Here is an 11,035-nt window from a genome sequence, read left to right as displayed (position 1 = left end):
CAGGTTCATTGCAGGAATCCAGCAAATCTCGACAGAACTGAAAGTTTGTTCATTTCTACTACAGTCAGCAACTATATCTTGAGATCACTGTCACTTAGTTCTTGACTTTGCTGATAAATAATAGTGCCCATGTTAAAGAATATTTCCATTTCTATGCTGATGAAGGGGCAGGAAAATGTATGTTCCTGGGTGTAAATTTGGCAAATTATCAAAAGGTCAAATGATCAATAATATTATAGGGTTGCTGCTTAATGAAAGTAAAATAATTTCTTACTTCTACTGTTAGCCTACTCTAAGGACAATCTAATTCAGCATAATTAACATCAAACAATTATCTCCCATTCATTTTGTATAAGCTGTTTAACTACTGATTTCCATATACAAAGCCAAACTCTTAATTTACATTTGTATGTTGGGGCATAATTTGATTTACCATTTCTCCTGTTTTCCACAAAATGTGCTAATGACATGTATAAAACTGATGAATACATATTCAAAAAGCCAAAGAACAGATCTGAAGAATCCCTGTTTGGCTGCAGCATGCAGGGCATATCTATCTCTGTTAGAAAAATGTCATTTCCCATATGAGCTGTGCTAATGTAGTACTTGTCATCCTAAGCTTCTTTTTGTTGTGCAGTTGGTCAGCCTATTGCATCTGCAAACTTTCTCTATAACCATCAAAAGACCAGCCTATGTCATGGCATTTTCAGAGCTCTCATCATCCAATCAAGCTAAAAATACCAAAAAAGCAGTTTTTCTTGCAATATTGCAACACCCCTGTTTCTGCCCCAGATGGAGATGAAACTAAAGTGTGATTTCAAAAATGCCAAAGAAAATGTGTGACAGACAGAAATGACAAGGTTTTGTCTACAGCTGGTGATACAATAAAGTGAAATGCCTTCCCATTGTCCCTAAGTAATATGTGTAGGGTTAGCTATGCTGTATTACTTGAACATATTCGTTCAGCTCAATTGGACCGTAAGTAGACAAGACTCACATCATCTACACGTGTATTAGTCTCTCAAACTGTAAGACAACTGCATGCATGTTTATATTTTTTCCCCTATGATTCTGACATCTGTGAATCCAGGAGGCCCAATGTAGCAGTAGAAAAATAACTTGGTCATCCGGAGTGCAATGGTACTACGCTAGGCAAGTGTTTCACCTTTTTCAGTTCAGAAGAATATAAAGCTGTGCTAATAAAGTTCTGGATTTATGGAAGTAAACTTCTTCAACTAATTCCCTTCAATACATTTCCATCTTTCAGTGTTTAACCTACCATCTGTTTAGACCTGCCTGGAGCCCTCTAAACAAATGAAAGGGATCAAAAGCCAATTGTTTTTTGCTGTTTTTCTAGGCATTTATGTATAAACACACCTAATCTTTCAAACAGCTCTCACATAACCAAACCAAGCAAAACATGGACCAAGAATATCATGGCAAGGCATATAATATTACAGTAATCTAATTCACAGTGCTGACTTGTGTAGGCAATTCTTTACATAATGTTACTTAAGGATGAAATGAAGGGACTGAAAACAATCTGTTCTCACTGTTTATAGCTATTTTTGTTCTATGTAAGTACCTTTTTGACTACACAGAGCTCCGGTATAAAGCCAAAGACATGACCATTAAAACTCTTGCTCGGAGAGGAAAGAAAGCTGGCATTCTTGTGGCATTTGTTTGTTATCAACTACCTTCTCAACAGGATGCAAAGGATGAAGGCTGGCAGCCAGAGGACTTCTGCTGTTTGCTTGCGGAAAGCCTCATCTGCACAGGGGATTTTGACCATCCAGACATCTACCAAGTTGATACAGTGTAGTGCAAGCAAGCCAGGAAGATTCTGTGCTGTGTTGATGACAATTTCCTAATATAAATTCTAGAAGGTCCAGCCAGCCTAACTGGCTGGCTAACATTTGCCAGCAAAAGTTAACATTAAAAAAAATCTAACATTTTACCTGTCCTCCTTAAATGCAAAAAGGAAAATCCAGATATCCAGAGCTTCAGCCTTGGGAAAAATTATAGAATGAGTGCTTCCACCATTTCCAGGACAGCTACAAATAAGAATATATCAGAAAGAGATGAATTTACCAAAGTTAGATCAAACTTGACAAACCTGATTCCCCTCAATGTTGGAATCACTGGGTTTGAAGTAAAATGGAAAACAGTCAATATAATGTATCTTGAAAAGTCCATTCATAAGGGCTTTTGACACATTTCTGTTCCTTCTTAAGCCAAGGAAGCATGGGCTGGATGAATGCATGATTAAACTGTTTAAAAATCACCTGAACCACTGGGTTCAGATAATATTAATCAATGATTTGACAATCAGCTAGTGACTACTGAAAAGCAGAATATCCCACAGGTGGTATTAGTGTCAAATTTTTTCCATATCTTCATAAAACACAATGCACACACAGCAAATTTGCAGAGTCCTTATTTTCTACGCCTATTTCCTTGGTCAAGATAAATATTTATATGTACTAGGAATGTGAATAAAATGCTTGAAGTAATTTTCAACTTTTTTGGGGGGGCTTAAGTCTATCATAAGACAATTAAAGTATTATGCATTCTAAAGCTTCAATATGATTATGAACCACAGCATATCCTCCAAAAGCTCTTATTTGCTGTTTTTATCGTCATGTACTTCTCAGGTTTAATATAAGAAGCCGCAACACCCTGGCTGACAACATAAACCCCAATATAAATTAAAATAATTACATAGAATGTTAGAGAAAATATTCCCCTGGATTTTGCTATAATTCATTAGGAGAGAATCCAGTAATTTGGAACAAATAACATTATTGACAAAAGGTATCTTTATCTAAATGGAGTTTTGTGTACTCTGACTTCAGAAATACTGTATGTGATTTGGTATTCACTTATAAATATATAAATCTCTGAATATTGATGGTTTAACTTCTCCTACCACATTTGTAGAATACTTAATGTTTCTATAATTATCTCAAGATGAATAGCCTTGTATGGATAGCTTCAACATGAACATCGTTCTCCCCTTGAAACCAGTACTTACTACAATAAAAAAATGTACAGGGAAGAAAACTTATACTTAGAGAAGGCGGTATCTCCCTCCCGAATGACCATGGGATAATCCGAAGCTTTATGGGAAGAAAGCCTAGACTGCCAGACCCTGAAAATGCTAGCACTATAAGAACAAGGAACAAGTCCTAGCTGGAGTCCACCACAGACACTCCCAGAATTTTCTGCTACCCCTCTAAGAGCGTATGGGCCTACATGGCAGAGAATCTCATCAGAGAAAGTAATAACTCACTCTTCCTGTCTCAGAGTCTGGGGGGAAAAGTAAAACAGACAGAAAATAATAGGCCAACCTCTTTTCAAGAAAAGGTACTTAATTTTCACAATCCTGGTAAGGGTAAATGTAGGAAGCAGTTCAGAGCTCTAGTTTCAGAGGGGCATCTTGCTAGAGGTCAGGGAAAATTGCTTAAGTCTGTGCAGGAGATGATTTGAAACATTCTCTGTTGAGACCATCCACCCATGCACTCTCTGAATTCATGCCTGACTTTTCCTTATTTTGCACTCAGAAGTAAGCCACAGCTCAGAAGGTGAGCTTCTTGTCCAGGTTTGAATTTGTTGAGTGAGGTCCAGTTTTTCATATCTTCTCCAATCCAGTGAAATTGCTGAATGTGAAGAGATGATAGATTTGGTTTCATGAGTAATTTTAAAATGTTAAAACCTGTAAGAAAAAACATGAAAAAATCCAGCGTTTGCAAAAAGGCAAATTGATCTTCTTATAGTTTTAGCCTTTTGCTATCTCCTTGATGTTCTTGCAACTTAGAACCATTTGCAGAGTCTCCAGGAGGAAATGAAAGTAATTTTTTCTTTTTCCCTTAGAACTGAACCAAACCAAATCAAACTTGTAAATTAGATGAGCGAACATCCACTAAAAGAAAATTTGCCCTGCAATTTTCTTTCTATGCATCACAGAGCCACCACTATGGCAATATAAATGTTTAAATGGCTAACTTCCATTGAAATACAAGTTTTAAGCAGACATTCAACCATCATCTTCCTATTGTAGAGACCCTGACCCAGAAAGTTATTTTGTTTTAATACATAATGTGGCAAAGTTAGCATGATAAAATTAATATCTCTGCTTTGCATGTAAAGCATTGCTAGAGATACTTCTGCTGAAATTCACCAACGCAAGCATATTTCATACCCATTAGTCTTGAATTATAATTGAAACATTCAAGCGCATGATTCAAACTTAAGCTACTACTTACTGTACTAGAAAAAATTGTAAATGGATTTGTATATGAATCATTAATTCAAGTCAGAATTGGGAATCTTGGGTTGTAAACAGAAGAGAAACAACATTTTTAACTCTTTCTTGTAGAAAAAGCAACAAAAATAGGCATAAGAATATCATAGATCAATTACGTTTTAAATTTTTTTCTGAGACTAATATACAGAAATATGCTTTAATTTCATCATTACTTTGTATGATGACATTTGACAAAGCTCCATAAACACCTAAGGTTTGTGCCAAATATTTTATAAATGCACACTGAGGGCTTAATTTAGGTTGCCCTTATTGCCACTGAGCAATACTTATTCAGCAAAATAACACAAAGGGATTAAATGCCCTTATAACAGCTATAGTTGGAGTTATTTCTGTGTGGAGTTTTTTGTTACAAATGCAGGAAAACAGCGTGCACTGAGACATGTGAAATGCACATGGCTAGAAATAGGCAGACAAACAGCATAAATGGAAACAGGACTTGTTTCCCTAAAAGGATACCCAGCACACCTAAAAAAACATGGGTGGGGAGGTAGTACTATCTGAGCGCTATTCTGGATGGTGCAGTTACACGTCATCTCAATGCATGTGAGTTATATAATCATGATGGAGCCCAGTGATATCTATCAGGAGTAAGATAGGCTGTAGAAATGTTCTTTTGAAATACTAAATAATTCTGTTCTTGTGTCTGGTTTCAATACGAGAGTTTAGAGGATCACTTAAAGCAATAACATTTTTAGTGAGAATTTCTCACAGAACAGCTGGAGTTGGCAAATACATATCTAATACTTCAAATAAACATACCTACATAATACTCTTCGTTAGTAATTATGAAATTACTTTACATAGGAGGTTAGTACTGTCTTCATTCACAGAGAAGGCCAATTTTTCTATTCAGATTGCAAAATTTTTTACTAGTTGTATGGAAACCTAGTGGCAATATTGAAAAGGAAACCCCAAACCTCCTCTATTTACTCTGCAACAGATCGTGGCTGCTTTGTGCTGAAAGAAAATGTTTTCTCTAAGGTTATAAGGATCCATATTCTATAAAAAGAATGGACTACCTTCACACCTTAGTAACAAAATTCAGTTAGAATAGATATTAAAATGTCTGCATATGTGAACTGGATATCTTCCTAACTTATGTCCTTCTAATTTGAATTTGATTTGGCAAATCTCATGAGATTATCCTTATTTTTGCGATTTTCAGAAGTGCTCAGATATACCAGATCAAAGCTGTACAATGTTATTTTCCTATGTGCTCTTTCTCCTTTTGTTTTCACAAGTTGGTTTCTATACATATAATGGTTTCAAAAGAGAGCACTGCAAGCTTTTGGAAGAGCCTTCAGCAATACTACCCAGTCTATGCTACCTTAAGCCACACTTTAAAAATATATAGCCATAAAAGCAAGCATAGATGGAATGTAGAGAATTAAAATCCTTGCTTCCAAACTGTTTTAAAGTTAAGACAGATTAAGTCACTAGTATGTCTAGAGCAGAGCAATATATTACTTGCAAAACGATTGTCTTACATATTAACATATCAATAGTGAATTTCTACTCAGTCAAAGCAGTACCAATGCCTACAGAAAAATCCTACCCTGTTAATAACTCATAATTTCTGAATACTTAGTTATTTTTGTCTGATGCTGTCATATTTCCATTTCTATTTCTTCCTCTTCCATATTTTTTCTAGCTTCTCTCCTCTTATTAATGTCTTTGAAGTTCTCTTCCTAGAGAGTACTGCCCAATACCAGTATTTCTTGACCTGCAATCAGCAACCTCAGACATCATAAGGCATCTACATATTTTGAAATCATATCTCAGTTTGGCATTACATTCCCTCTAATTTCCCCTTCCATCTTTTTAACACCTCTTTCAGTGTACCTTATGTTTGGTCTCTTTCATTCTTTGATCCTTCAGTGAGACTTCCATTCTTTGTCCTCATCTCTGTCACCTGTAATATTTTACCTCTGAAGTATCCTGAAAACACAAATTCAACACCTAACTCTGCGCTACTGACTCATGGATCTCTCACTATTTCACACCTATTTCCTTCTTTTGTCTAGCACTCTTTGTGGTTATCTAACCACAAATCCACATTGTCCTCCTGAAAGTCCTCTCCATACAAGCCCTTCTTATTTACTTTAGAGGATGTGACTCTTCTTGTCATGAAGACCATAAATTTCAATGCCACCTTTCTTGTGGACCTCTTTCTACAAGAGAACATCCAGCGTACAGCTAGTTATTAAGGGTTTTCTTTGTTTACTTTAGATAAATCTGAAGCTCAGTCTTCCCTATTAATTCACACAGATATTGCTATTATCTAGAAATGATTAGTCATTTCAACTTTACTAAAAATCAACTGTTTTTTAACTTAAAAACTCACACCTCCCCAAACCTTCAAACCTCTTTTCCCCAACCTGTCCTTCCCTAAAAAATCTTGTGTGTAAAAGGTGGTTTCAAGTACAATTTCCTATACCCTACTTCAGTCATGTCCCTTCTTTCTTGGTTTTCCTCCACTTGTTTTCCCTTTTCTAGGATACCAGAATACAGAGTATATATAGAGTATACATACGTACTTTTATTTTTTTTTCCCAAAATAAATTGCACCCATGGTGAATCAATGAAAGAGGCTTTTCTGGGATTTATTTAAACTAAACTTCATCAACCTATGATGAGTTCTATTTACTCCTTTCGATGTCAAACCCTCCTCTAATAGTGGTTTCCAATGTCTGTATTCCTGATGGCTAATTTATTTCCTGTATATAATGAAAAAGTTGAGACATCACTTTTAAAGAATCACTTAATAATGCTTTATTTGCTAAAATTTTATGTGGTAGGGGACTGGAGAAGGATCTTGAGGGCTCCTGGGACTGCTTGTTAAAATTCTCCCAACAATCTCGAGAAAAGTTTGGGAAGAGTCTTTGACTCTGACAGAGTCTGCTGCCAGTCTTGGATGAGTTAAGTATTGATGAATTATACCTACAAGCATACCTTAACTTGAAGGTTCATAAGGGCATTCTTTGTCTTGGGGATTAACTGGGTTGTGCAAAATGTCAGATATGTAAAAAAAAAAAAAAAATATTTAAAAAAATATTTTAAAAATCCTTTTGAGAAGAAAACCCTTGGTGTCTTCTAAAAATATACCTCCACTATTCTACAGACAATTCCAGTTGAACACTTTCCTACCATAATTAAGAACAAATATGAATGTTACAAAAGTATACTGCCTTCTGCTTCTTACCACCTATTTTAATGAATGATGCATAATGTTTAAATGAATCAATTTGTTTATAGTCCTTCATCTTTATGAACAAATTTGAAAAAGAAATTTTTCAAAGTGCTTCACTGAGATTTGGATGAGCTTTCTGTATATATCTATTTTACCTAACAATGGAGGATTTAGTTTTCCATTTTTAATTGGAAATTTAATTTTTTTTAAACATTCAACATTGTATTTTCATTAAAATGCTTAATACAGCCAAAAATCTTTGAGTTCCCTTTTCTCACAGATATTTTCCACTTTGTAAATAGTATTATTTTTGATTTGGTTTATTGGCTTAAAGGCCAAATGAACAGTTTGAGCAAATAAATATGCATCATTTCTCTTTCTCTGTGACAAAGAGTTAATATGAAAAATTACCTTTTTTTTTTTCTCATGGAAGACAAATTTTGACTTCATTTTTGCTTCCCTATTTGCTATTTCAAACCTGCGTTATTTTAAATTGAAAACAGTTGTATCTCACTACAGTGGCAGGTATCTTGAGTTGGGTCTTATGACCCCTGGGTGCAAGCAATCTGTACCGGCACTTCTTTTTCCTCAAGACTCTGTATTATTGCCCCTTCATTGCTCTTAGAACTATGTGTGTCCTGGCAGCAGTTTTCTTTGTGATGTCCATTCATATGAAACATTATGACATCGTACCTCTGCCGGTTTTGTACTAGATGAAGACATTTCACAGATGTGTGGTATGTGCTTGCATAGTCTCTTCAAAGAAATTCCGCTCTGCAAGCTGTTTCTCTGAATTGTGTTATACTAGGTAGGCAAAGAGAAAAGAACTGATTTAGGGTCTAGTCTCTTTGTGTCTCTTCGTAAATGCAGCGGGGCTAGATTTTGCTGTGTTTCATCAAAGCTGCTTCCTGCTGCACTCATTCTCCCTACTTCACACCTTGGTGTGTGAAACATGTAAGGAACGTGGAGGAACTCTGCGAAGTTTTAGTCCTTGAACTTCCCAGCTGAGTGGGCTACAGAAGTTACAGATTGTTTCACATTTTACATGGTAAAAAAGAAAGCAGTCCCCTGCCATTCCCACACTGAACTCTATGTGATTTTAACAATGAGCTCACCGCTTCACTTGTATTGCTGCTGTTAATAAAAATGAACAGTTTTACAACTCATTTTATTGAAAAAGATTTTGAGCAAATGAACGCTTTATTTAGACTCTTCAGGCTAGATGTTGCATTCATTTTTAGTCCTATGTAGGAGTTTTTATTTGAAAGAAAAATACTCCTTGTTTTATTGCTTTTCATGAATGAGGGAGGGATTAGTGTAGGGGTTACTAATTCCTCTATACCTGGAGTACATCTTGTACTTTTTTTTTTTTTTTTTGAATGTGTGTTCATTATGTCTTACTCCTCGTTTGAAAGCCTTTCATGAATAATTAAAAAAACAAAACCAGCAGCACCACCACCCAAAAAGCCTAAAAGCTTTAGGCACAATACAAAGAAGATTTCTCTAGAAATGCCCACCCCAGTTCCTAGTAAACTCTCTCTTCCCTCACACAGCTTCTTTTGTTCTTTCTCTTTCAGTGCATGTCACATGTAGAAATATAGGAATACATGCAAAGAAATACAAAAAAAGAGGAAGGAGGATGGCTTTGGTTACTTTTATGAATCGTACAGCTAGAATAGTTTTAGACTGATGCTCACATTTGTTTCCAGAATCCACAAGGTTGCCATGCGTGCTACAGAATCCTCTGCAGCCTGTCCAGAATCACGTGAGAAAAGGAGGAGCCTGCAAGTGAAGCAGTTTCAAAACTTTCCGGGTTCCAAAGCCAGGTTTTAAAAGTCTCACAGAATTACATTGGCACCCTCTGAACATTATACAAGGAAATACACAGGAAAAAACTGCTAAAATAAATATAGCTCTTGATTGGCATTAAACTCTGTTTTGGTGTCAAAAAATTATACTCCTAACCAGCACTAATTGTACCTTGTAGTAGCAACAAGGATGTCATAAAATCAAATTTCAGGGAAAATAGAAAACATTCTGTCTAATGACAGAGCAAAATATTCTTAGAAACCAAATATTATTAACTTGGGCATGAGAGATATTTTCAAGCACTTGGCATAATTTTATAATTAGACTCAGTGAAAAAAATAATTTGTTACTAACTTCTCTACAATATTATGACTTTTCCTCTCAAAAATAAGTCAAAGTTTGTTAAAGCTTTCCTTATACATGTATTTTTATAAATGTTAACTTATTACTCTGTATCTTTCCATGACTCTACCAGAGGTGGAGAGGAAGAGGCTATCTTTCAACAGCTTCTGCCTGGATAGTTTGTAGACATTAAAGACTTTGCCTCCTATATAGAATGAATTAATTTGGGACAGCTGAAACAGTTTCCATTCCTGCAGTCTGCCTTCCTATCTCCTGCCAGGCATATTAATGTAAAGCATATTAAAGTTAGTGCTGGTTTGTGTTAGCATAACAGTCTGTAAACTATGGTGGTTCATCAGCAGCCGTGCCTTTCACAGCCTGCTCAGACATCCCTGCTGTGGGAGTGTAAATTTATGGCAGAGAAGTGGGATGGCGAAATGGGCATGGTAACCACTGTAGCTAGACAAATTTAAACCAATGCTATAAATGACTCAGCATCTGCAGCAAGAACAGAACACCTCCAAAACTTCATTGTAACTGGCATATTCAGTTCAGAAAAAACAGATGATGCCTGGTTAAGTTTTCTCCCTGGACATAATGGGAAAAGCTATATTCAGCATTATTGCAGTGCATGCTTTAGTTTATGTTCTTGAACCTTATGGCACGACAGTTTAGCTAGAGCCACTGACTTTCTCATGTCATGCTTTTCTTTTTCCTTTGCTAACGAATTTAATTTCAGCTCTCTTCTGGAGATATAACTCTTGGAAAGCAAAACTTCATAGACTGTTAATAGAAACTTGTGAAAAAATCAAGTAAGAATGACAAACCAGCAACTAGCAACATAACAAAAACAAGTCAGGATTCAGAAAACAAGGAAAATACAGAAATACCTGTGTGCTGTATTGAACAGTGCCCTTTCCTGAGAACAAAGCTGAAATGCTGCTTCTAGTATAACTACAAGAGCATAGAATGTTTCATCTCTTTACTCAAGACAACTCTGAAGACTTAAAAACCAAAAGGCAATAGGATGTTCATATCTATATAACAAAAGGTGAAGCAGTATAATTTTTGGGACCCTTGAATGTAATGAATGGTGCATGAAATATACTCGCCATAAATAATACATCATGGGTTTTGAATATCTGTATAGGTATCTGTAAATATTAACATATTTTAAGGAGACCAATATTAAAAAATATGAACTTTTTGTTAATTTGTCAAATCTAAAACAAAGCAACCTGAAAAAAACCTACCTATATCCTACGAGTGACACACAACTCTACTGACATCATGCAAAAATATAGGCACATATATAAACTGTATACTGTATCTGTTACTTTCAGGAGGTACTGAGTTACCTCACTATA

This window comes from Charadrius vociferus, unplaced genomic scaffold (genome assembly GCF_000708025.1).
Source record: "Charadrius vociferus isolate BGI_N301 unplaced genomic scaffold, ASM70802v2 scaffold14, whole genome shotgun sequence".
Taxonomy (NCBI): Eukaryota; Metazoa; Chordata; class Aves; order Charadriiformes; family Charadriidae; genus Charadrius; species Charadrius vociferus.
This window is presented reverse-complemented; position numbering follows the sequence as displayed.